Genomic DNA, 25911 nt, shown 5'->3' on the forward strand with positions numbered 1-25911 from the left:
CAAATGAGGTGTGTGGTTGACTGGCCAGTTCGTAACACTGAGGTTCTACTGTAAATTCTAAATAGGGGAAGCATATGGGGTAGGGGAAGGTGGTTACTGAATTAACCATGAACCTGAATAGTCAGCACCTTATTATCTGTTATTTGTGTTTAAATTAAATTAAATTAGTAAGTCTCAGACTTTTCCATGCCATGTATCTCTCTAGCATTCCATCACACTGCCCTCTAGGCCCAGGACATGCTTCCCTCCCCAATAACAGATCACACTACCATCTAGGTCCATGACACTCCTGCCACCCCATCCTATCACATTGCCCTTGGTCTGGGATGCTCTCCTCACCGTCCTTATCCTCATCTACCAGGTGACCTCTCCCCCCTCCTATGAAAAACAAAAGCTATACAAAGCTATGTTGAGAATGTTGCTGTAGTTAGGCGGTATGGCCTCCCTTCAAGCCAGGGGGAGGAACCACCCTCCCTGCCCAAGTGGGTGGAGCCAGGACTGCCTCGCCCCTCCCACCGGAAGTACGCCACTGGAACAGTAAGTATAAAGGGCGGGGCAGACACACAGAGGGAGACAGACAGATCCTGCTCGCTCCCAGCCAATGACCCTGCTGCTGAGCCCAGCGATGCCCTGCCCACCAGGGAACTTACTGCTGCCACGGACCTGCCAGGACTGCCCTGGGCCACCTACCCAGAGGAGGCCGACGACGCCCTGCTAACCCAGGTGCAACCCGAGGGGAGGGGAGGCAGTGGTGGAGGGACAGATGACCTTAGTCTGACAGCAGCTTTGCCAGAGACACAGATAGCGTGTTGCGGCTGGAATCCCCGCTGACCCATTGCTAGACCACTCTGCCACTGTTAGAGCCCTGGGTCGGGGTCCAGTGGAGCAGGCTGGGCCCAGACCTCACCTGCCCCCAGGAGGGCAGCCTCCCCTCACCAGGTCCAGTGGCCTGTGCTCGTTGGTTGTCTGCTGGAGCTAGGACAGAGCGAACCGCAGGGGTCGGGTGTCTCTGCGACTAGAGACCAGAGCTCATTAACTGCTGGGTTTTCTCTGGCTCTGCTACAAGTGTCCAGACTAATTGACTACTGGGTGTGCCCTGGCTCTGAACCAAGAGACCGGGCTAATTGACTACTGGGTCTGCTCTGGCTCTGTAACAAGAGCACAGAGCTCATTGACGACTGGGTGTGTCCTGTCTCCGCAGCAAGAGATTACGGTGTTTGCCCAGTCCCTGCTTAAAGGGCCCTAGGGCTATAACCTGTTGACTGTTCATAGAATCTCAGGGTTGGAAGGGACTTCAGGAGGTCATCTAGTCCAACCCCCTGCTCAAAGCAGGACCAATCCCCAACTAAATCATCCCAGCCAGGGATTTGTCAAGCCTGACCTTAAAAACTTCTAAGGAAGGAGATTTCACCACCTCCAGAGGTAACCCATTGCAGTGCTTCACCACCCTCCTAGTGAAAAAGTTTTTCCTAATATCCAACCTAAACCTCCCCCACTGCAACTTGAGACCATTACTCCTTGTTCTGTCATCTGCCACCACTGAGAACAGCCTAGATCCATCCTCTTTGGAACCCCCATTTCAGGCAGTTGAAAGCAGCTATCAAAATCCCCCTCATTCTTCTCTTCTACAGACTAAACAATCCCAGTTCCCTAAGCCTCTCCTCATAAGTCATGTGTTCCAGTCCCCTAATCATTTTTGTTGCCCTCCGCTGGACTCTCTCCAATTTTTCCACATCCTTCTTGTAGCGTGGGGCCCAAAAATGGACACAGTACTCCAGATGAAGCCTCACCAATGCCAAATAGAGGGGAACGATCATGTCCCACGATCTGCTGGCAATGCTCCTACTTATACAGCCCAAAATGCCGTTAGCCTTCTTGGCAACAAGGGCACACTATCGACTCATATCCAGCTTCTCGTCCACTGTAACCCCAAGGTCCTTTTCTGCCGAACTGCTGCCTAGCCATTCGGTCCCTAGTCTGTAGCGGTGCATGGGATTCTTCCGTCCTAAGTGCAGGACTCTGCACTTGTCCTTGTTGAACCTCCTCAGATTTCTTTTGGCCCAATCCTCTAATTTGTCTAGGGCCCTCTGTATCCTATCCCTACCTCTCCTCCCATTTTAGTGTCATCTGCAAACTTGCTGAGGGTGCAGTCCATGCCATTCTCCAGATCATTAATGAAGATACTGAACAAAACCGGCCCGAGGACCAACCCTTGTGGCACTCCGCTTGATACCAGCTGCCAACTAGACATGGAGCCATTGATCACTACCCGTTGAGCCCGACTGTTGAGCCAGCTTTCTATGCACCTTATAGTCCATTCATCCAGCCCATACTTCTTTAACTTGCTGGCAAGAATACTGTGGGAGACAGTATCAAAAGCTTTGCTAACGTCAAGGAATACCATGTCCACTGCTTTACGCTCCTCCACAGAGCCAGTTATCTCATCACAGAAGGCAATTAGATTAGTCAGGCATGACTTGTCCTTGGTGAATCCATGCTGACTGTTCCTGATCACTTTCCTCTCCTCTAAGTGCTTCAGAATTGATTCCTTGAGGACCTGCTCCATGATTTTTCCAGGGACTGAGGAGAGGCTGACTGGCCTGTAATTCCCGGATCCTCCTCCTTCCCTTTCTTAAAGATTGGCACTACATTAGCCTTTTTCCAGTCATCTGGGACCTCGCCTGATCGCCATGAGTTTTCAAAGATAATGGCCAATGGCTCTGCAATCACATCCACCAACTCCTTTAGCACCCTCAGATGCAGCGCATCCAGCCCCATGGACTTGTGCTCGTCCAGCTTTTCTAAATAGTCCTGAACCACTTCTTTCTCCACAGAGGGCTGGTCACCTCCTCCCCATGCTGTGCTGCCCAGTGCAGCAGTCTGGGAGCTGACCTTATGCGTCTTGGGGCAAGACATACGGACTCCTGGGAGAACCTGCTCCCGCATAACAGGCCGCAGCTAGCTGCCTATCTGGAAACTCAACCCCATTAAGCCCATTGGGATACTAATGCCAAACTGCTAATTTCCCCAATACTAGGCCAACATCCCAACGATGCAGTGAGGCAGGGTAGCCTCCCAGAGGGGGAGGGACGACCACCACTTGACTACAGTTACATTTGCATGGTTAATCATTTTACAATCAGCAAATACCAGTGTTAAGGTTCCTCATGCCTTTACAGTGCCCCCAACCCCAGGAGTCTACACAATTATGACACAGGATTTACTCACATGATCATATATTAATAATATCCTATCATAAGAACATTTTCTACAGCTTTAGATACCCAAGTGTAGCATTTATAAAGCTTTTCCCCCGATTTTTGCATACTTGTTTTCATTGTCACAACAGATCAGCGTTTCTGTATTGACACTTTTATATGATAGGTTCCTATTTCCTAAAGGTCTGCATTTTAATATTTTAGTCAGCAGCTATTTGTTTACAATTTCTTTTCAAAGAGCACTTCAGGGAACAAAACAGTTAACTGTAAAGTTGGCTTAGCTGCAAATTTAGGTGACTTATATATGCATCCGATGAAGTGAGCTGTAGCTCATGAAAGCTTATGCTCAAATAAATTGGTTAGTCTCTAAGGTGCCACAAGTCCTCCTTTTCTTTTATATATGCCAAAAATTCTTGCTATTCTTCTTTGTTGTTATGCTTAATCTATAATATACTGTATAACAGCTTACTGTACAATTTTCATATAAATGACTATAAGGGACTCTATTTGTCTGGCACACACAGAATAGTGGACAGAAGTCGAAGGTGCTATTCATCTGCACCTAAAGCCATAGAAAAAAAGTTTGAAGTTATTTCTTTAAAAAAAGTACAATTAAAGACTTATCACAATGCATACACTTAGGAGGCAGAGTTCAAATTAACAATAGTGACTTACCAAAGTGTCTTTTTTTAAATGGAACATCCAAGGAGTTTCCAAAAGCAAAAAGGTAATGAAAAGAAATTCCATAGTGTGAAAGCATTTGACTACCTGCCAGCAGAATGATGAATCCCACGCACCTTAACAGGTTTGCAGGAGAGAGCCCTTCTCTTCCTGTCTTGCACATATTAGTTGTGCAGTTTAAACCACATAAAATGCACAGGAAAGGAGGGCTTCTGCAAAGCCCCATATTATTCACTGCACACTTTCACTAAATTTTTCATGATACAGCCAAGTTAACCACACAAACTTGAAGTTCTTAAGCTGTGTACATTTTAACAGCTAAGAAGTGTACAAAATGTACTGCATACGTGGAGTGCTATTTTCAATTAGTCATAACTTAGAGAAGCCAAAGCCATTTTTCACTGGAACACTCTCCTATTCCCCGGCTGAATTTCAGCATTGTACCCCAGCTGTTTCAGAGCTACAGCTGTTTAAAATAAAAAGTTGCATGAATTATTTTTTAATATTGGGGAAATTAGTGTACACACACACACACTCCTTCTGTTAACCAATGGCTGAACTATTTTTTACTCACCTTGCAGAAAAAGATAATTCAATTTGTGGCAAAGGCCAGACCTTAGAAAGTCCCCTTTTAATATAAAAATTGTGGGAACCAATGAGCACTGAAAAAAGAGTGGGTTAGAATGGAAACACTCGGATAAACTTAGCAAAATTGGTTATTACCACTCATGCTATGAAATAAAAATAAAAATTGACACCTATTTAGCAAAGCACATGCTTAAGTACTGGGAGTTAACCTCTCTTCCTTGGGTTTTATTCATCTTAACCACAGCATCTGAGTGCCTTCCATGTAAATGAATCAACAGCAAAGTCCTTAGTGGACTTTATGAAGACTCTGGCTCTCCTCCCTTTTGAGGGTAAAAACTCTACTTGTGCACATGCTTAAGTGTTTTGCTGAATCAGGGCCCTGAAATATATACACTGACAAAAACCTTGGTTAGCTCAGACTTAAGGCTGCTCAGTGGTATTTCATGCCTTTCCAGAATGACGAGTTCAGCAAAACTCAAACCTCTGAAAACCAGGAAATAACTAGTTAACGTACACACCAATGCAACCTTAACTCTGCCCCACTGGAACTGGCAAGAACCACTGGGAATTATCTGCATGCAATTCCAGCTGCATTCACTGTGTTGGGTGTAGCTGTACTGAATGGTGTAGGGATTAGCTGGAACAGTTTGGCAGAGCTGTGATTGTGATATGAGGTGATCTGTGCAGCCCTGTGTCCCCCACAGGGAGTGGGGGGCCTGAGCACCTCTGTCTTCTTATGCTGCCTCTCCTCCCCCCACGTGTGTAATGAAAGGAAACAGGTGCACCACAAGGGATGCATTTTGCCTTATTTCAGCGCCAATGTAATGTGCGTCCTTAGTAGAGCACAGGAGACTTCTTCCTTGTGTTAAGAAGCTCTGAATCAGGAGCTCCTTGACTCAGTTCCATTTTTCAAGAAACATGATTATATTATCCTAATTGTCTTTCATCTTCCCTCTAATTAATCAATGTTAATTGATTATTCAATGCTGGTTCCCCAGTGGAAAAGTAGCAACATGAAATCATTCTCATCTCTGCATAGAGCATGTGTCATTTATTATCTTTCAGAAAATACTTCAAGCCCCGATTACATTTCCAAAAAGTAAAAAAAAACCCTTGACACAGGCAGATAGTAGCAACCTGCCTACAGATCGTTCTGCTTTCTGCCCAGATGAGGGTTTGAATTTACAGTGCATGGATATAGCTCAGATTCACTGGCCACATGTCCCCTTGAGCCAATTTGGTCATATGCAAACAGGCTGGCTGAAAATGCTCTTGGCTAGTCTTTGTGCACATAGGTATTGCAACCTGTTTAGTGCATCAGTGGTTAGCAAGTACTGTCCCAGACAGCCTTGCTCTTCTTTTAATAATGTTTTCAATATTGACTCCCCCAAGGAGCAGTGGGTGCCATGCACTAGCTGAGGTAAATACTGAGCGACTGATTTCATTTGGGGACAATCAGAGCCATGATTTGAGCCTGTGTGCAAAAAACATTGGCAGAATGTGGATTTTGTGAAATGCTGGTATTTTTGCAGGGGATTGCAGGGTGCTGTATCTCATAGGAACCTTGGAGCGGAAGGGGCCTCCTGAATCATGGAGTCCAGACCGCAGCTATCACAGGAAATGCCATCATATAATCCTGTTCATAAATTTATCAAGCTCCATCTTAAAACAGGTTGCTTGCTCAAATTACACCAAATCTGGGTCACTAAACCTATACTGAATCTCCATGCGGAACAGCAAATTTAAAGGCAATCCACATAAGCATGTGAATTTTAGTTAGAGCACTTAGTAGAGCCATCCTTTAAACAGAAAAGAGTTCTCAACCTTAACTACAGCCGAGCTGGTGGTCCACTATACTATACGGTGTAGAATCTTACACAGCTCAAACAATCTCTCCCATAACAGTCCTGAATTTAGCAGAACAGTTTGCACAGAATCATAGAACATAAGGGTTGGAAGGGACCTCAGGAGGTCATCTAGTCCAACCCCCTGCTCAAAGCAGGACCAATCCCCAACTAAATCATCCCAGCCAGGGATTTGTCAAGCCTGACCTTAAAAACCTCTAAAGAAGGAGATTCCACCACCTCCCTGGGTAACCCATTCCAGTGCTTCACCACGCCCCTACTGAAAAAAAGTTTTTCCTAATATCCAACCTAAACCTCCCCCACTGCAACTTGAGACCATTACTCCTTGTTCTGTCATCTGCCACCACTGAGAACAGCCTAGATCCATCCTCTTTGGAACACCCATTTCAGGTAGTTGAAAGCAGCTATCAAATCCCCCCTCATTCTTCTCTTCTGCAGGCTAAACAATCCCAGTTCCCTCAGCCTCTCCTCATAAGTCATGTGTTCCAGTCCCCTAATCATTTTTGTTGCCCTCCGCTGGACGCTTTCCAATTTTTCCATATCCTTCTTGTAGTGTGGGGCCCAAAACTGGACACAGTACTCCAGATGAGGCCTCACCAATGCCAAATAGAGGGGAACGATCACGTCCTTCGATCTGCTGGCAATGCTCCTACTTACACAGCCCAAAATGCCGTTAGCCTTCTTGGCAACAAGGGCACACGGTTGACTCATATCCAGCTTCTCGTCCACTGTAACCCCAAGGTCCTTTTCTGCTGAACTGCTGCTGAGCCATTCGGTCCCTAGTCTGTAGCAGTGCATGGGATTCTTTGGTCCTAAGTGCAGGACTCTGCACTTATCCTTGTTGAACCGCCTCAGATTTTTTTTGGCCCAATCCTCCAATTTGTCTAGGTCCCTCTGTATCCTATCCCTACCCTCCAGCATATCTACCACTCCTCCCAGTTTAGTGCCATCTGCAAACTTGCTGAGGGTGCAATCCACGCCATCCTCCAGATCATTAATGAAGATATTGAACGAAACCAGCCCCAGGACCGACCCTTGGGGCACTCTGCTTGATACCTGCTGCCAACTAGACATGGAGCCACTGATCACTACCTGTTGAGCCCGACAATCTAGCCAGCTTTCTATCCACCTTATAGTCCATTCATTCAGTCCATACTTCTTTAACTTGCTGGCATAAAATACACACATTTGTGAAACATTTAGGTAAGTTTTATGGGCCATTCTATAGTTGTCTGGACAACTCTTTCCATGTGTCCTATTCAATGAAGATAAGACAAGGACAGGAATGAGGAAGTCTCTTTTGGGGGAGGAGTATTCCCAGCTGGGATTAAGTATCTATGGGGGGGAATACCCAACATTAATGTTTAAGTAGAACCCCTGAATCTGCCCTGCCTGCCTTCCATCCACGGCATAAAAGGTGGAGGAGAGAGGAAGCTGGGAGATAAATAGTGAGAAAAGCCAGATTATAGCTTATCATTTATATTCTGGTAGGCCCAAATACCCCAGTCAACGTTCAGGACCCCATTGTGCTAGCTGCTGTACAGAGAAGTAACACAGACAGCTGTTCCTGGTCCAGTGAGCTCAAAATCTATGTCAGATAAAATGCAACAGGTGGACGAATCAGACAATGAGATGGGGGTGGGTTGGGAGGATGAAGTAACAGTGGAGTGAACAGAGTTACACAGCAATGCAGAAGTCTTAGTCCACCACTGGTCTAATGGGAGAGATTTATAAACATCAAAGGCAGGTTTCAAAAACAGATTTAGAGGAGGAGAAGGCAGAAGCTTGACCACTCTGATAGAAGATTTTCCCATGCACAAGGGAGCAACATAGGAGAAAGCGTGGAGGTGCTGGAGGGAGAAATAGGACAGGTCAGCGATCAGGGTTGCCATCATTAACAGAGTAATGGTAGGGGTAACAACTTAAACTAAATCCGATAGACTGGGTGGGGCTACATAGTGAAGGGCCTCAAATGCAAAGACCAGGAGGAGCTTGTATTTGAGTGGTAGAGGACAGAGCCAGTGGAGTGACACAAAGATGGGGTGATGTGGTTGGAGCAGTGAGCCAGGAAGAAGATAACGGCAGGAAAGTTATGAATGAACCTGAGAGGGCAACGTGGCTGACATGTAGGCCAGGGAGCAGATTATAGGAGCTGAGGTTACAAGACGATACCTGACCAAGAGCCCAGGCAGTCTGGGCACACAGAAAAGGCTGCATCTTTAAATAGTATGTAAATGGGTCAAGTCAGAACAACAAGTCAGATTACAGGCCTTTGTGTCTAGGCAGATGGTGGTGTTTTCCATTGTCACAGAGAAATTAGAGAGATGGGAGGTTTGGGAGAGGGGAGGGGAAATTTTAAAAAATCACTTTTTGCCATATTAAACTTAAGTTGCTATTTGGCCATTCAAGTGGAGATGTCAGAAAGACATGCTGAGATGCAGCTTTGCATGGAGGGAACCAGATCTTTGGCAGAGAGATAGATTTGTGAGTCACCACCATTAAAATGTCATTTGTGGATCAGAGCATCTAGAGACAGAGTGGAGAAAGAAGAGCAGCGGAGCCAAGAATGCAGCTTTGGAGGACACCCTCTGACACAGGGAATGAGGAGAAAGCTACAGTCAAAGGTCTCCCTAAGGGTGTATGCAGCAATCTGAAAGCGTGCACAGGCTAGCTGACCTATTGCCCCATGGACTTCAGAAAAGCGGACTTTGACTCCCTTAGGGAACTGATGGGCAGGATCCCCTGGGAGGCTATTATGAAGGAGAAAGGAGTCCAGGAGAACTGGCTGTATTTTAAAGAAGCCTTGTTGAGGGCACAGGAACAAACCATCTTGAAGTGCAGAAAGAATAGCAAATATGGCAGGTGACCAGCTTGGCTTAACATGAAATCTTCGGTGAGCTTAAACACAAAAAGGAAGCTTACGAGAAGTGGAAACTTAGAAAGATGATGAGGGAGGAGTATAAAAATATTGCTTGAGCATGCAGGGGTGTAATCAGGAAGGCCAAAGAACAATTGGAGTTGCAGCTAATAAGGGATGTGAAGGGTAACAAGAAGATTTTCTACGGGTATGTTAGCAACAAGAAAAAGGTCAGGGAAAGTGTGGGACCCTTAATGAATGGGGGAGGCAACCTAGTGACAGGTGATGTGGAAAAAGCTGAAGTACTCAATGCTTTTTTTGCCTCAGTCTTCACAGACAAGGTCAGCTCCCAGACTGCCATCCTGGGCAGCACAGGATGGGGAGGAGGTGAGCAGCCTTCAGTGGTGAAATAACAGGTTAAGGACTATTTAGAAAAGCTGGACATACACAAGTCCATGGGTCCAGATCTACTGCATCCGAGGGTGCTGAGGGAATTGGCTGATGTGATTGCAGAGCCATTTATCTCTGAAAACTCGTGGCAATCAGGAGAGGTCCCAGACGACTGGAAAAAGGTAAATATAGTGCCCGTCTTTTAAAAAGGGAAGAAGGAGAACCTGGGGAACTACAGACCGGTCAGCCTCACCTCAGTCCCTGAAAAATCATGGAGTAGGTCCTCAAGGAAACCATTTTGAAGCACTTGGAGGAGAGGAAGGTGATCAGGAACAGTCAACATGCATTCACTAAGGGCAAGCCATGCCTGACCAACCTGATTGACTCTGTGGATATGGGGAAAGCACTGGATGTGATAGATATGGACTTTAGCAAAGCTTTTGATCCAGTCTCCCACAGTATTCTTGCCAGCAAGATAAAAAAGTATGGATTGGATGAATGGACTATAAGGTGGATAGAAAGCTGGCTAGATTGTTGGGCTCAACAGGTAGTGATCAATGGCTTGATGTCTAGTTGGCAGCTGGTATCAAGCGGGGGCCCAGGGGTCAGTCTTGGACTGGTTTTGTCAACATCTTTATTAATGATCTGGATGATGGGATGGGTTGCACCCTCAGCAAGTTAGCAGATGACACTAACCTGGGGGGGAGAGGTAGATAAACTGGAGGGTAGGGAAGGGTCCAGAGTGACCTAGAGAAATTGGAGGATTGGGCCAAAAGAAATCTGATGAGGTTCAACAAGGACAAGTGCAGAGTCCTGCACTTGGGACAGAAGAATCCTATGCACGGCTATAGGCTGGGGACCGACTGGCTAAGAAGCAGTTTTGCAGAAAAGGACCTGGGGATTACAGTGGATGAGAAGCAGGATACGAGTCAGCAGTGTGCCCTTGTTTCCAAGAAAGCTAAAGGCATATTGGGCTGCATTAGTAGGAGCACTGCCAGCAGATTGAGGGAAGTGATTATTCCCCTCTATTTGGCTCTGGTGAGGCTACATCTGGAGTATTGCATTCAGTTTTGGAACCCCCACTACAGAAGAGATGTGGACAAATGGGAGAGAGTCCAGCGGAGGGCAATGAAAATGATCATTGGGCTGGGGCACATGACTTACGAGGAGAGGCTGAGGGAACTGGGATTGTTTAGTCTGCAGAAAAGAAGAGTGAGGGGGGATTTGATAGGTTCCAAAGAGGATGGAGCTCAGTTGTTCTCAGTGGTGGCAGATGACAGAACAAGGAGTAATGGTCTTAAATGCAGTGAGGAGGTCGAGGTTGGATATTAGGAAGCACTATTTCACTAGGAGGCTGGTGAAGAACTGGAATGGGTTCCCTAGGGAGGTGGTGGAATCTCCTTCCTTAGAGGTTTTTAAGGCCTGGTTTGACAAAGCCCTGGCTGGGATGATTTAGTTGGGGTTGGTCCTGCTTTGAGCAGGGGGTTGGACTAGATGCCCTCCTGAGGTCTCTTCCAACCCTAATCTTCTATGATTCTATGTATACTAGCAGTACCCCAGATCTCTCAAGACACCTCTACTGCTATACACACTATGAGCACTCGCCTAGCTGGAACAGTCAGAGGAAGAGCTGACAAGGGAAACCCTAATAAAAAGGTCGGGGGGGGGGGTCCAAACTCCTGCCAGCCAACCTAAGACACTGCCTCCAGGAGCCTATACATTACACTATACACCAGAGGCGGGCAAGCTACAGTCCGCAGGCCACATCCGGCCCACGGGACCGTCCTGCCCGGCCCTTGAGCTCCTGGCCAGAGAGGCTAGCCCCCAGCCCCTTCCCCGCAGCCACACCGGCACGCGGGCAGCACTCTGGTCGGCGGGGCTGCGCTCTCCTGCAGGCAGCTTGGCAGGCTTCGGCCAGGCAGGGCGGCTGCCAGACATGCTGCTCTGAGTGGCATGGTAAGGGGGCCGGTGCCGGTCAGGGGGCGGTTGGATAGGTGTGGGAGTCCCGGGGAGCCTGTCATGGGGCAGTTGAATGGGGCGGAGGTTCTGGGGGGGCAGTCAGGGGACAGGGAACGGGGGGGTTGGAAAGGCATGGGAGTCCCGGGGGGCCTGTCAGGGGGTGGGGGTGTGGATAGGGGTCGGGGCAGTCAGGGGACAGGGAGATGGGGAGATGGATAGGATTGGGGGGTCCCGGGAGGGAGCAGTCAGGAGACAAGGCGCAGGGGGCGGGGGGGGGTTGGATGGGTCAGGGATTCTGAGGGGGGCAGTCAGGGGGTGGGAAGTGCGAGGGGTGGGATGGGAGCGGGGCCAGGCTGTTTGGGGAGGCACAGCCTTCCCTACCCGGCCCTCCATACAGTTTTGCAACCCCAATGTGGCCCTCGGGCCAAAAAGTTTGCCCACCCCTGCTATACATCCACCTCCAGTACATCCTTGGCTTCAATCCCCTACCCCAAGACAGGACAGACCTCCTACGCGGACTGAGAGATGCATACAGAGACCACCTCCACCCTGCTTACTAGGAGGATCCCTGGCTTTTGCCTGCATAGATCAAGCCTTCTTTGTGGCCGCGCCTTGTTACGGTAACAGAGGCTGAAGAGAACAGTAAGAAAGAGACACCAGTGCAGCTGTCCATCCCATAGAAACAAGGGATAAAGAAAGCAGCACAACAGCTCCTCCTACTAAATCTCTTTCCAAACCAAGGATATGAAAGCAGGACAGAGAAAAAGTGGGGAGAGAAAGAGACTCTCCACAGGTGAGCAGGTCCTCAAAGAATCAATCCTGAAGCACTTGCATGAGAGGAAAGTGATCAGGAACAGCCAGCATGGATTCACCAAGGGAAGGTCATGCCTGACTAATCTAATCGCCTTCTATGATGAGATTACTGGTTCTGTGGATGAAGGGAAAGCAGTGGATGTATTGTTTCTTGACTTTAGCAAAGCTTTTGACACGGTCTCCCACAGTATTCTTGTCAGCAAGTTAAGGAAGTATGGGCTGGATGAATGCACTACAAGGTGGGTAGAAAGCTGGCTAGATTGTCGGGCTCAACGGGTAGTGATCAATGGCTCCATGTCTAGTTGGCAGCCGGTATCAAGTGGAGTGCCCCAAGGGTCGGTCCTGGGGCCGGTTTTGTTCAATATCTTCATAAATGATCTGGAGGATGGTGTGGATTGCACTCTCAGCAAATTTGCGGATGATACTAAACTGGGAGGAGTGGTAGATACGCTGGAGGGGAGGGATAGGATACAGAAGGACCTAGACAAATTGGAGGATTGGGCCAAAAGAAATCTGATGAGGTTCAATAAGGATAAGTGCAGGGTCCTGCACTTAGGACGGGAGAACCCAATGCACAGCTACAGACTAGGGACCGAATGGCTAGGCAGCAGTTCTGCGGAAAAGGACCTAGGGGTGACAGTGGACGAGAAGCTGGATATGAGTCAGCAGTGTGCCCTTGTTGCCAAGAAGGCCAATGGCATTTTGGGATGTATAAGTAGGGGCATAGCGAGCAGATCGAGGGACGTGATCGTTCCCCTCTATTCGACATTGGTGAGGCCTCATCTGGAGTACTGTGTCCAGTTTTGGGCCCCACACTTCAAGAAGGATGTGGATAAATTGGAGAGAGTCCAGCGAAGGGCAACAAAAATGATTAGGGGTCTGGAACACATGAGTTATGAGGAGAGGCTGAGGGAGCTGGGATTGTTTAGCCTGCAGAAGAGAAGAATGAGGGGGGATTTGATAGCTGTTTTCAACTACCTGAAAGGGGGTTCCAAAGAGGATGGCTCTAGACTGTTCTCAATGGTATCAGATGACAGAACGAGGAGTAATGGTCTCAAGCTGCAGTGGGGGAGGTTTAGATTGGATATTAGGAAAAACTTTTTCACTATGAGGGTGGTGAAACACTGGAATGCGTTACCTAGGGAGGTGGTAGAATCTCCTTCCTTAGAGGTTTTTAAGGTCAGGCTTGACAAAGCCCTGGCTGGGATGATTTAACTGGGAATTGGTCCTGCTTTGAGCAGGGGGTTGGACTAGATGACCTTCTGGGGTCCCTTCCAACCCTTATATTCTATGATTCTATGACAGCAGCATGGAGCCAGAGCCCGGCAGCAGGACTCAGATCCCACAGGTCCCCCTGCCATAATGTTGGGAGTGGGTAAAATGTACTTTGTTGTGGGTGGGGTTGGGTGGGCAAAAAAAAAAAAAAACAGATTGCACAAATTTGCGGGAAAACACTTTAAAAAATTTAATGCTTAAATTTAAGCAAGGGATAGAAAGAGATTGGATGTCTATTATAACAAGAGATAAGGTATTTTTTACATGGTTTAAGCAAAACTTGTTTTATTCTTTTAGTGGTAAAAACTGGCTGAATTCTGTTTATATTACAGCTGTCAAGTGATTAAAAATATTAATAGCAATTAATCGCAGTTTTAATCACACTGTTAAACAATATTAGAATATCATTTATTTAAATATTTTTGTGGTTTTCTATATTTTCAAATATAGGGCCGGGGCTCAGGCCACAGGGCTCCAGCCCCCCGGGGGCACAGGGCTCCAGCGGGCAGGGGCTGCTCCAGCCCCTCCGCCGCCTCCAGAGCTGCGGCTTCTTCAGCCCCCCCGCCGAGCTGTGGGCTGGGGCTTCAGCCAGGGCCATCCCTAGCTTTCTGGGGCCCTACACAGGGACTACGAAGGGGCGGGGCTGGGGCGGAGCAGGGCAGCAGCTTTGGGAAAGGGGTGGAGTGGGGGAGGGGCTGGGGCGGAGCATGGGTGGGAGCCTGGTGCCCTACGCAGCTGCGTACTTTGCGTATGGGTAGGGATGCCCCTGCCTTCAGGCCCTCCCCACAGGTATGCGATTAACATGTTAATTGTTTTCAGTTAATCGCAGGTGTTAACTGCGATTAATTGACAGCCCCAGTTTATATACATAATATATTAACCGACCATGGTGGAGGGTTTCTCAATAGCACAGGGGCATCTGTCCCTCTTGCGGGATGTAAGGATTTTGCAGGTAGGAGTGGGATAAAAATGCAAGCAACAATGCTGGGGCGGGTGGGAGTGGGTATTCCGGGGTGGAATGGAGGGGTATTAAAAAAGCAGTGCCGCATGGAGCCCCCCGCAGAGCTGCTGACAGCTGATAAACACAGCTTCCTACCACAGCAGTTCTCGCCCTCAGAATCTGCCTTGTTAAACATTATATTGGCTGCAGTGGAGTTTCCTCTCTTTCCCACACCCTTCTTCATGACAGTGTCTGTAGAAATTACTACAGCACTGCACAGCCTTCAAGAGGGGTTAGAAACAGCAGCAGCTCTAACGCCTTCTCCCCAGACATGGCAAGTTTTACATCTTCTGACTCCTTCATACTGGATGTGAAACAACACGGGAGGGCCCTGACCTGCAACAACTTTACCAGCCTGGCTCGAATGGCTTCATCCTTCATGTAATTTAGCAGCATCATAATTTGCCCACATAGTACTTTATATGTTCAAAGTCACGTGCTAACTGACCCTCCGAACTTCCCTGTTAAGTAGATAGGGGATTATTTTACAATTGGGGAAACTGAGGCAAGGGAAGATGTGACTTTGCAAAGGCCACAGAAGGAGCCAGTAGTGGAGCTATATTTAGAGCGCAGGATTTCCTGAGCTCCAGCTGTGCTCAATCCACTAGACAAGGCTGCCTCTCGACATACACCTCAGAACATTGACCTTCCCATAGTTATTTACTATTTATATTATCACAGTGCCTAGGAGCCCCAGTCATGGACACTGTACAACACAGAACAAAAAGATGGTCCCTGCTCTGAAGAGCTCACAATCTAACCAGATGTGGTCACCCCATCTCAAAAAACATATACTGGACTTGGAAAAGGTTCAGAAAAGGGCAACAAAAATGATTAGGGGTGTGGAACAGTTGCCATAGGAGGAGAGATTAATAAGACTGGGATTTTCCGCTTGAAAAAGAGATGACGAAGGGGGAGATATGACTGATGTCTATAAAATCATGACAGGTGTGGAGAAAGTAAATAAGGAAGTGTTATTTACTCCTCTCATAACACAAAAACTAGATATAACCAAATGAAATTAATAGATAGCAGGTTTAAAATAAACAAAAGGAAGTATTTTTTCACACAACGCAGTCAACCTGTGGAACTCCTTGCCAGAGGATGTTGTGAAGGCCAAGACTATAACAGGGTTCAAAAAAGAACTATGTAAGTTCATGGAGGACAGGTCCAATGGCTATTAGCCAGGATGGGCAGGGATGGTGTCCCTAGCCTTTGTTTGCCAGAAGCTGGGAACGGGCGACAAGGAATGGATCACTTGATGATTCCCTGTTCTGTTCATTCCCTCTGGGGCACCTGGCATTGGCCACTGTCGGAAGACAGGATACTGGGCTAGATGGACCTTTGGTCTGACACAGTATGGCCGTTCTTATGTTCTAATGCCAGATGCCACGGATGAAATCAGAAAGCACCTTGCACAATATGAGGGCTAACTAAACCGGTCATTGTGTAATATTTTAAATAGTGGAATTGTAACTTATGTAAAGATGCCCAGGGCTTGGGATGGGCACTCACAAACTGAAATAAAATAAAGGAATACAGGACCATAATTCATAGATTCCAATGCCAGAAGGGCCCGTTATAATTAACTAGTCTGATCTCCTGTATAACACAGGCCATAAAACTTCCCCAAAATAATTCTTTGAAAGATTTTTTAAGAGCAGTTCAGTATCTCTGCCTTTGCTGAAACATTAATGCCATTCCTTTCTTTGTTAATTTATGGACCTACTTTCTTCCTATTACTTCTTTTCCCACTAGTATATTTATAAATACTCTTCCTATCCCCTTAATCCTTTGGGCAGCATTAACTCATTACCCGTACAGAGCTGTGATCATTATTTCTTATCACATTATACTCAGGTAGACACTTCATAATTCTATTCTTAATGATTTTCTTGACTATTTTTCCTGGTACTGCTGTTAGGCTCATTAGTTTATAATTCCCAGGATTACCCTTTTCACAAAAGATGTGTATATTGGCCACCCTCCAGTCCTTTCAATATAGGAACTGTTTTTAATGGTAAACTGCATATTTGTATGACTAGTTCAGCTACAGTGCCATACTCTCTATTTCCTTCACAGCTTGCAGGTTAATCCCATCTCAAATAATAAAGTGCACAACCACAGCACTCACAAGCAACCATACAATCCCAGGGGATTGTATGCAGCGCTCATGAGCAGTGGACAAATGCAACGGAAGGATAGCATTTTTGTTAAGGAAACAAATTTCAATTTTAAGCTTCCAGGAGAGTGAATGAGCAATACACTGAATAAATTATTTTAAAAGTTATGCAAGAGACTTCACAACATTCTTTTAAATTTTCTGAAACCCTGATGCTTGAGAGGAAGTATTGTGAAGCATTTGGGAGAGACCCTTCTGTTTAAAACCATTAATCTTTCTAAGTACATCTTGACAATTCAGCCCCTATTTTAGCAGTGACATCTGCTACTGAAAAAGCTTTACTGAGACAAGGTAGTTACAGGCAGCTCTGAATCCCAGGGAGGTGGCTCAGACATCAGAAGGTCATGAAAGTATTTTTACAGTTCCCACCATGTGGTGGAGAGGGGAAGGAATTACCTGATTCATTCTTACTGTAACATTAGTTCCTAATTAACATGCTCTTTCTGAAATAATCGTAAAAGGACAGAATTAAATACTCACGCTTACAAATAAGAGCTTGCAGAGGTGACTGCAGTACACACTGGGATGCCAGAAGGGCTCTCTCTCACTCCCTCACCCACACACACAAGTTCCACGCACGCACGGCCCCCCCGGACCCTACACTGGTTAGGGATATATCCGGAGTTGGACTATTGCATAGGGTTCCATTAGTGTCACTACAGAATATGGGAGTCTGAGATTCACATACACTTTCCCCTAACTGTATTCAGCAGGCAAATATTTGTGGAGATCACACCCACACACAAACACTCTGCATTCACCAGCTCTCTGGGATCAGCTGTGTGTTATTCCAATAGATTAAACCTAGAGGCAAAAGGCCCCTGTGGCATTAGGAGCACCTAGTAAACCTTTAGCTCTCTGGACAGGCACACCACAGATGCCCTGGGACACCAGGCCCGGTCAGAGTTGCATGAATTACCCATGGGAAGGAAGCGCACTAACAAGTTGAAGGTGACCTGGTCTTTTGTGCAACACCCCCTACTACCTACTATCCTTTAGGGATATCCCCCAGCTACTGTGTGAGAACAGAAGGCAACAAGGTGGAACCCCCCCGCCCTCACACTGGGAGTTGATGGAGCCACCACAGCTCAGCTGTACAAGCACCGGTGCTACCTTACGATTCTGCTCCTGTCTACTGGACTGCCTGGGCAGGTTTTACAACATGCCATTTCTGACCCCAGATGAAGGACTTTGTCCATCCATCCTGTTTCCAAAAGGAACTTTGTACTGAAACAGTCAGAGGCAGAACCGCAGAGGTCTCAGAGCAAATAACCAATTTATCATCAGCCCCCAGAGAGTCCCACATTTCTAGCTTCAGCCCAGTACATCCCTCTTTTTTGTTATAGCGAGGGTTCGTTTTAGTGCTTCTCCTCCAATCAGCCTTTTTTCACTAAACCTGAAATTCCCCAGGGAGTCCCAGCAAAAGAGAGAGGCAGATGGTCACAGCCAAGTGATTGCCGCCAACTCACTTCCCACCTCCCTCCCCTGATATCAGAGACCTCATTGTGGGCTTGAAAGGGTGAAACTGAGCTGAAACCTCCCTGAGAGCTGCTGGGCAACAAGACTGAACTTCTGGGGGGGAGAGCCAGAGCAGAGCATTCCCCAACCTCTGCAGTGCAGTGGCCCTAGGATCTGCTGGACCACCAACTCTAATGCACTGAATCAAAATCCTGAATGTGTAATACTCAAAGTGCAGAGGAGAGAGCTGAAATTCAGATCTGAATCCAGATATTCTTACTTGGGCCTATTTCTGATACAGACAAAATGATTTAGTGCAACTCCACTCACACATGAAAAATAGAAATCACCATAACTGTAGGGGTTCCATCAACAAATGCTATTAGCAATCAGCAAGAATGGGTTTGAAAACAAGAGAGAAGAGCACTTCTGCTTTCTGTAACATACTTTTTAATTATCTAAGTTATACCAACATTATTTAACTGGGAAGGATATGAAATTAAAAAGGGGCTTGGCCAATGACCCAGGACAGCTTTTTTACAAGAGGTTAATTAATCATTTATCTAACTTCATTAAGTAAAACAGCAGATATTATAAGAAAGAGTAATTCAGTAACATCCAAACTTCCTGTCAAACGGACAGGCCCTTTGCACATTCACATACACCATCAATGAGCCAGCCAGTAAGAGTATTGTGGGACTGACAGACATCTGACCGAGAACTAACCTAATAAACTTTTATCAGTGTCCACATGGTATGATCTAAAGAAACCAAATCAGACTGAAGATTTATGGGGCTTTATGTACCTTTATCACAGTGACAGAGGCCAAGATGCACCTGTAGCTGCAGTTCCCAGGAGATGCAGGATTAACAGAGGACTGAGACACATGGGTGGGAGGGGGTAACATCATGTATCCTGCAAAAGGGACTAGAAATAGATACAAAGTGCATACAAATTTCAGAAGCAACACACTCAGGGAGGCCCACTCACTAAGCCCTGGTCTACACTAGGAGTTTAGGTCGAATTTAGCAGTATTAAATCGATGTAAACTTGCACCCGTCCACACGATGAAGCCTTTTTTTCCGACTTAAGGGCTCTTAAAATCGATTTCCTTACTCCACCCCTGACAAGTGGATTAGCGCTTAAATCGGCCTTGCCGGGTCGAATTTGGGGTACTGTGGACACAATTAGATGGTATTGGCCTCCGGGAGCTATCCCACAGTGCTCTATTGTGACCGCTCTGGACAGCACTCTCAACTCAGATGCACTGGCCACGTAGACAGGAAAAGGCCTGCGAACTTTTGAATTTCAATTTCCTGTTTGCATGGTCACCTGCAGCTTGCCACGCTGGCCAGAGCTCATCAGCAGAGGTGACCATACAGAGCTCATCAGCAGAGGTGACCATGATGGAGTCCCAGAATCACAAAAGAGCTCCAGCATGGACTGAACGGGAGGTACGGGATCTGATCGCTGTATGGGGAGAGGAATCCGTGCTATCAGAACTCCGTTCCAATTTTCGAAATGCCAAAACATTTGTCAAAATCTCCCAGGGCATGAAGGACAGAGGCCATAACAGGGACCCAAAGCAATGCCGCGTGAAACTTAAGGAGCTGAGGCAAGCCTACCAGAAAACCAGAAAGGCAAACGGCCGCTCCGGGTCAGAGCCCCAAACATGCCGCTTCTATGATGAGCTGCATGCCATTCTAGGGGGTTCAGCCACCACTACCCCAGCTGTGTTGTTTGACTCCTTCAATGGAGATGGAGGCAACACAGAAGCAGGTTTTGGGGACGAGGAAGATGATGATGATGATGAAGTTGTAGATAGCTCACAGCAAGCAAGCGGAGAAACCGGTTTTCCCGACAGCCAGAAACTGTTTCTCACCCTGGACCTGGAGGCAGTCCCCCCCGAACCCACCCAAGGCTGCCTCCCGGACCCACCAGGCGGAGACGGGACCTCTGGTGAGTGTACTTTTTAAAATACTATACATGGTTTAAAAGCAAGCATGTTTAATGATTAATTTGCCCTGGCATTTGCGGCTCTCCTGGATGTACTCCCAAAGCCTTTGCAAAAGGTTTCTGGGGAGGGCAGCCTTATTCCATCCACCATGGTAGGACACTTTACCACTCCAGGCCAGTAGCACGTACTCGGGAATCATTGTAGAACAAAGCATTGCAGTGTATGTTTTCTGGTGTTCAAACATCCGTTCTTTATCTCTCTGTGTTATCCTCAGGAGAGTGGTATCATTCATGGTCACCTAGTTGAAATAGGGTGCTTTTCTTAAGGGGACATGCAGAGGTGCCCATTCCTGCCGGGCTGTTTGCCTGTGGCTGAACAGAAACGTTCCCTGCTGTTAACCATGGGGAGGGGCTAGCCACGTGGTGGGGGGAGGCAAAATGCGACCTTGGAACGAAAGCACATGTACTGTGTATGTAATGTTAACAGCAAGGTTTACTGTGAAAGAGTGTAGCCATTGTTATAGAAAATGTGTCTTTTTAAATACCACTGCCTCTTTTTTTTTCTCCACCAGCTGCATGTGTTTCAAGGATCACAGGATCTTCTCCTTCCCAGGGGCTAGTGAAGATTAGAAGGCAAAAAAAAAAAACGCACTCGTGATGAAATGTTCTCTGAGCTCATGCTGTCCTCCCACACTGACAGAGCACAGACGAATGCGTGGAGGCAGACAATGTCAGAGTGCAGGAAAGCACAATATGACCGGGAGGAGAGGTGGTGGGCTGAAGACAGTAAGTGGCGGGCTGAAGAGAGGGCTGAAGCTGAAAGGTGGCGGCAGCGTGATGAGAGGAGGCAGGATTCAATGCTGAGGCTGCTGGAGGATCAAACCAATATGCTCCAGTGTATGGTTGAGCTGCAGGAAAGGCAGCAGGAGCACAGACCGCCGCTACAGCCCCTGTGTAACCAACCGCCCTCCTCCCCAAGTTCCATAGCCTCCTCACCCAGACGCCCAAGAACGCGGTGGGGGGGCCTCCCAGAGGATTGCCCAAGCAACAGAAGGCTGGCATTCAATAAGTTCTAAAGTTTTAAACTTTTAAAGTGCTGTGTGGCCTTGTCCTTCCCTCCTCCTCCACCACCCCTCCTGGTGCTTCTCTCCTCCACCACCCCTCCTGGGCTACCTTGGTAGTTATCCCCCTATTTGTGTGATGAATGAATAAAGAATGCATGAATGTGAAGCAACAATGACTTTATTGCCTCTGCAAGCGGTGATCGAAGGGAGGAGGGGAGGGTGGTTAGCTTACAGGGAAATAGAGTGAACCAAGGGGTGGTGGGTTTCATCAAGGAGAAACAAACAGAACTTTCACACCGTAGCCTGGCCAGTCATGAAACTGGTTTTCAAAGCTTCTCTGATGTGCACCGCGCCCTCCTGTGCTCTTCTAACCGCCCTGGTGTCTGGCTGTGCGAAACCAGCAGCCAGGTGATTTGCCTCAACCTCCCACCCTGCCATAATCGTCTCCCCCTTACTCTCACAGATATTGTGGAGTGCACAGCAAGCAGTAATAACAGTGGGAACATGGTTTCGCTGAGGTCTAACCGAGTCAGTAAACTGCGCCAGCGCGCCTTTAAACATCCAAATGCACATTCTACCACCATTCTGCACTTGCTCAGCCTGTAGTTGAACAGCTCCTGACTACTGTCCAGGCTGCCTGTGTACGGCTTCATGAGCCATGGCATTATGGGGTAGGCTGGGTCCCCAAGGATAACTATAGGCATTTCAACATCCCCAACGGTTGTTTTCTGGTCTGGGAATAAAGTCCCTTCCTGCAGCTTTTGAAACAGACCAGAGTTCCTGAAGATGCAAGCGTCATGTACCTTTCCCGGCCATCCCACGTTGATGTTGGTGAAACGTCCCTTGTGATCCACCAGTGCTTGCAGCACTATTGAAAAGTACCCCTTGCGGTTTATGTACTCGCCGGCTTGGTGCTCCGGTGCCAAGATAGGGATATGGGTTCCGTCTATGGCCCCACCACAGTTAGGGAATCCCCTTGCAGCAAAGCCATCCACTATGACCTGCACATTTCCCAGGGTCACTACCCTTGATATCAGCAGATCTTTGATTGTGTTGGCTACTTGCACCACAGCAGCCCCAAAAGTAGATTTGCTCACTCCAAATTGACTCCCGACTGACCGGTAGCTGTCTGGTGTTGCAAGCTTCCACAGGACTATTGCCACTCGCTTCTCAACTGTGAGGGCTGCTCTCATCTTGGTATTCTTGTGCCTCAGGGCAGGGGAAAGCAAGTCACAAAGTTCCATGAAAGTGCCCTTACACACGCGAAAGTTTTGCAACCACTAGGAATCGTCCCAGACCTGCAACACTATGAGGTCCCACCAGTCTGTGCTTGTTTCCCGAGCCCAGAATCAGCATTCCACCGCATGAACCTGCCCCATTAGCACCATGATGCCCACATTGCCAGGGCCCGTGCTTTGAGAGAAGTCTGTGTCCATGTCCTCACCACTCACGTCACTGCGCTGACGTAGCCTACTCGCCCGGTATCGCTTTGCCAGTTTCTGGTGCTGCATATACTGCTGGATAATGCGCGTGGTGTTTAATGTGCTCCTAATTGCCAACGTGATCTGAGCGGGCTCCATGCTTGCCGTGCTATGGCGTCTGCACAGAAAAAAGGCGCGGAACGATTGTCTGCCATTGCCCTGACGGAGGGAGGGGCGACTGACGACATGGCTTACAGGGTTGGCTTACAGGGAATTAAAATCAACAAAGTGGGTGGCTTTGCGAGAAACTGAATGGCTCCCTCAAGGATAGAACTCAAAACCTTAAGGATAGAACTCAAAACTGGGTTTAGCAGGCCGTTGATTTCACAGAGGGAAGGAGGGAGGGAGGAGAAAATGAATACAAAACAAATCTGGACTATTTCTTGTTTTGAGCCACTTCATCTATCTTTATACATCTTGCTGGCAGCAGACTGTGCAGTACGACCGCTAGCCGTCATCATCTCCTGGGTGCTCGGCAGAAGACGGTGCAGTATGACGACTAGCCATCATCTTCTGCTGGCTGGAGGTTAAAAGACAGTACACTGCCGGTAGGACTGAATCGCCATGAGACGAAACAAGGGAAATGACCTGGCTGAGTCACTCCCATGTTTGCCCAGGCGCCCGGTTAAAAGAGCACCCAGGACTACGTCGATGACGGCTACCAGTCATACTGCACTGTCTGCTGCCAAAAGGCAATGAGCTGCTGCTGTGTAGCAATGCAGTACCACTTCTGCCAGCACCCAGGAGACATACGGTGACGGTTAGCTGAGCGGGCTCCATGCTTGCCGTGGTATGGCGTCTGCACAGATAACTCAAGAAAAAAAGGCGCAAAACGATTGTCTGCCCTTGCTTTCACGGAAGGAGGGAGGGAAGGGGGGCCTGACAATATGTACCCAGAACCACCCACGACAATGTTTTAGCCCCATCAGGCACTGGGATTTCTACCCAGAATTCAAATGGGTGGCGGAGACTGCGGGAACTGTGGGATAGCCACCCACAGTGCAACGCTCCGGAAGTCGACGGTTGCCTCGGTACTGTGGACACACACCGCCGACTACATGCACTTAGAGCATTTGTGTGGGGACACACACAATCAACTGTATAAAAACGCTTTCTACAAAACCGACTTCTATAAATTCGACCTAATTTCGTAGTGTAGACATACCCTAATCCAGTTTGTTGCTTCAAGAGGGTTTTGAGTCAGACACAGATCTGTAGCCATCACCAATCGCCAGAGCCTGCCCCATCAGCTACGGTGATACTGCAGAAACATGAAGGGACAGAACCAAGAGACACAGAACCCTCCCATTTAACTGTAGGTCACCTTCACTCACACACAGACCCTCCTAATGCTTTGGGAGACCCCTCCCAGAGAACACTCCCTCTGAACCTTCGGTGTCCTGTCCCCAGTTCTGCAAATGGGCTTGGAAAGCCAAGGGAGCAGAGTGTGCTCCCATAATGAATTTATTCAATAACTAAACATTATTAAACTTGGTTTCTCTGTGACTCTATAGAAACTGGCACCCATCTAAAACGCCATCCAGGGGCACGGAGCCACCACCTTCCACTTTCCTTTTATAGTGGAGTTTATCCTGGACTGACCTCCAAATCCTCACATCCACACCTAGACAGACAATCCTTCCCTTTCCAACTAATCCCCTCTCTCCTCTTGAAGGCTCAGGGAGGAAGGATCAATTCCTGCCCCGACCTTGGGCAGGCACTGGAGCTGGTCATTCTCTCCCATTCCCCATAGGCCAAAGCTCTCAGTCTCTCACTCTCCTGCTCATGGGATACAGGTTTCTCCCTCCTGCAGTAGATGGGAAATTGCCCCCCCCGCCCCTCATTAATTAGTCTTCCTAAATATTGTGAGGGGTTGAGACACAAATAGGAGATCCTTCCTCCAATCCCATAGCAGCAGCTTCTCCTTCCCTCAACACCAGATGCCAGGAAAACTTTCCCACTCAACATTAAGTGATGATAATACTTTGCCCTTATAAAGTGCTTTTCACCCACAGATCTCAAAGTGCTCCAAAATGAATAGTCAGTTTCATTATCCCTATTTTACACATGGCAAAACTGAAGCACAGGGTAAGGGACCTGCCCAAAGCTACAAAGCAAGTCCCTTAACTACTAATACATTACTTTATGTGTATGCGTACCTCTCTGCAACCTGCTCTCACCTGCCTTATCACCATAATGACACTCCTGGCTCCCAGTTCAAAGCCCTACCTACTAGGTCACACTGCTCACTGTCCATCAAAAAAGTATTTCCAATTATTTAGGTCCATACAACCCCAGAAGGGGTGAAGTACACTGTAGCTGTCTGCCTGGACAGAACTGGCACTCAAGAGACCATGCAGCTCTCTCCAGTAGGATACGTAATGCTCCTCGCACGGTAAGCAAAAACATTGTTGCAATAGATAATAATGGGCCAGAATTGCCAATGCCCAACGTGTACCACAATCAGCTAGGAAGAGGGGAGAAATAAAAGCACCAGCACCCATTGCAAGGGCCAGGAGAGCCCGCTTGGACACCCCAATGCAACTTACAACAGACAGTAAGTTTTGTTAACTCAGAAGTCCAAAATCATGAGTCAGACCCCTTCCAGAAATCAGAAATCATGATTCGGGCCCCCCAAAATCATGAAATAATGTTTTTTCATATGTCTTTTGACTTTTTAACTCCCCTCTAATCTGACAATATAGGTCATACTTCAGGATGAAAAGTCAATCTTTAATGCACACAAAATTCATGTCTCTCCCTGGCTGTTCAGGTGGAGACTTCACTCACCCCCTCCTTACCATCTAGCTGCCATCTATTTCTTGTTATTGCCTCGACTCTCTCCCCTCCTAGTTTATGTCCTGTGATAGAAGAAGAGCCAGATGGTAAATAGTTTGAGCATCTCGATTTACACTCGCCCACAGAACTTATATTACTTTTCTGGGTCAATGAGTTACATATATATTAAAGAACTTTAGACATTCATATAAACAATAATGTCACAGTAAAAACAGCATGTGATTGGTTGAGGGCACAGAGCGTAGCAAGGCATGCGTTTTAGTGGTCCCCACAATGTGACTAGGCAAAAGGAAAGGATGAACTGGGTCCTGCTTGAGGTCCCAT

At 47.5% G+C, this 25911-nt stretch overlaps 1 protein-coding gene across 2 annotated transcripts in view; it reads right to left on the minus strand.

Moving 5' to 3' along the window:
• The window catches only part of LOC125644827 (unconventional myosin-X), a 305444-nt gene that overhangs the window by 228138 nt on the left and 51395 nt on the right, over positions 1 to 25911 (minus strand). The window lies entirely within an intron of this gene.

Source organism: Caretta caretta, chromosome 11 (assembly GCF_965140235.1).
Source record: "Caretta caretta isolate rCarCar2 chromosome 11, rCarCar1.hap1, whole genome shotgun sequence".
Lineage (NCBI taxonomy): Eukaryota > Metazoa > Chordata > Testudines > Cheloniidae > Caretta > Caretta caretta.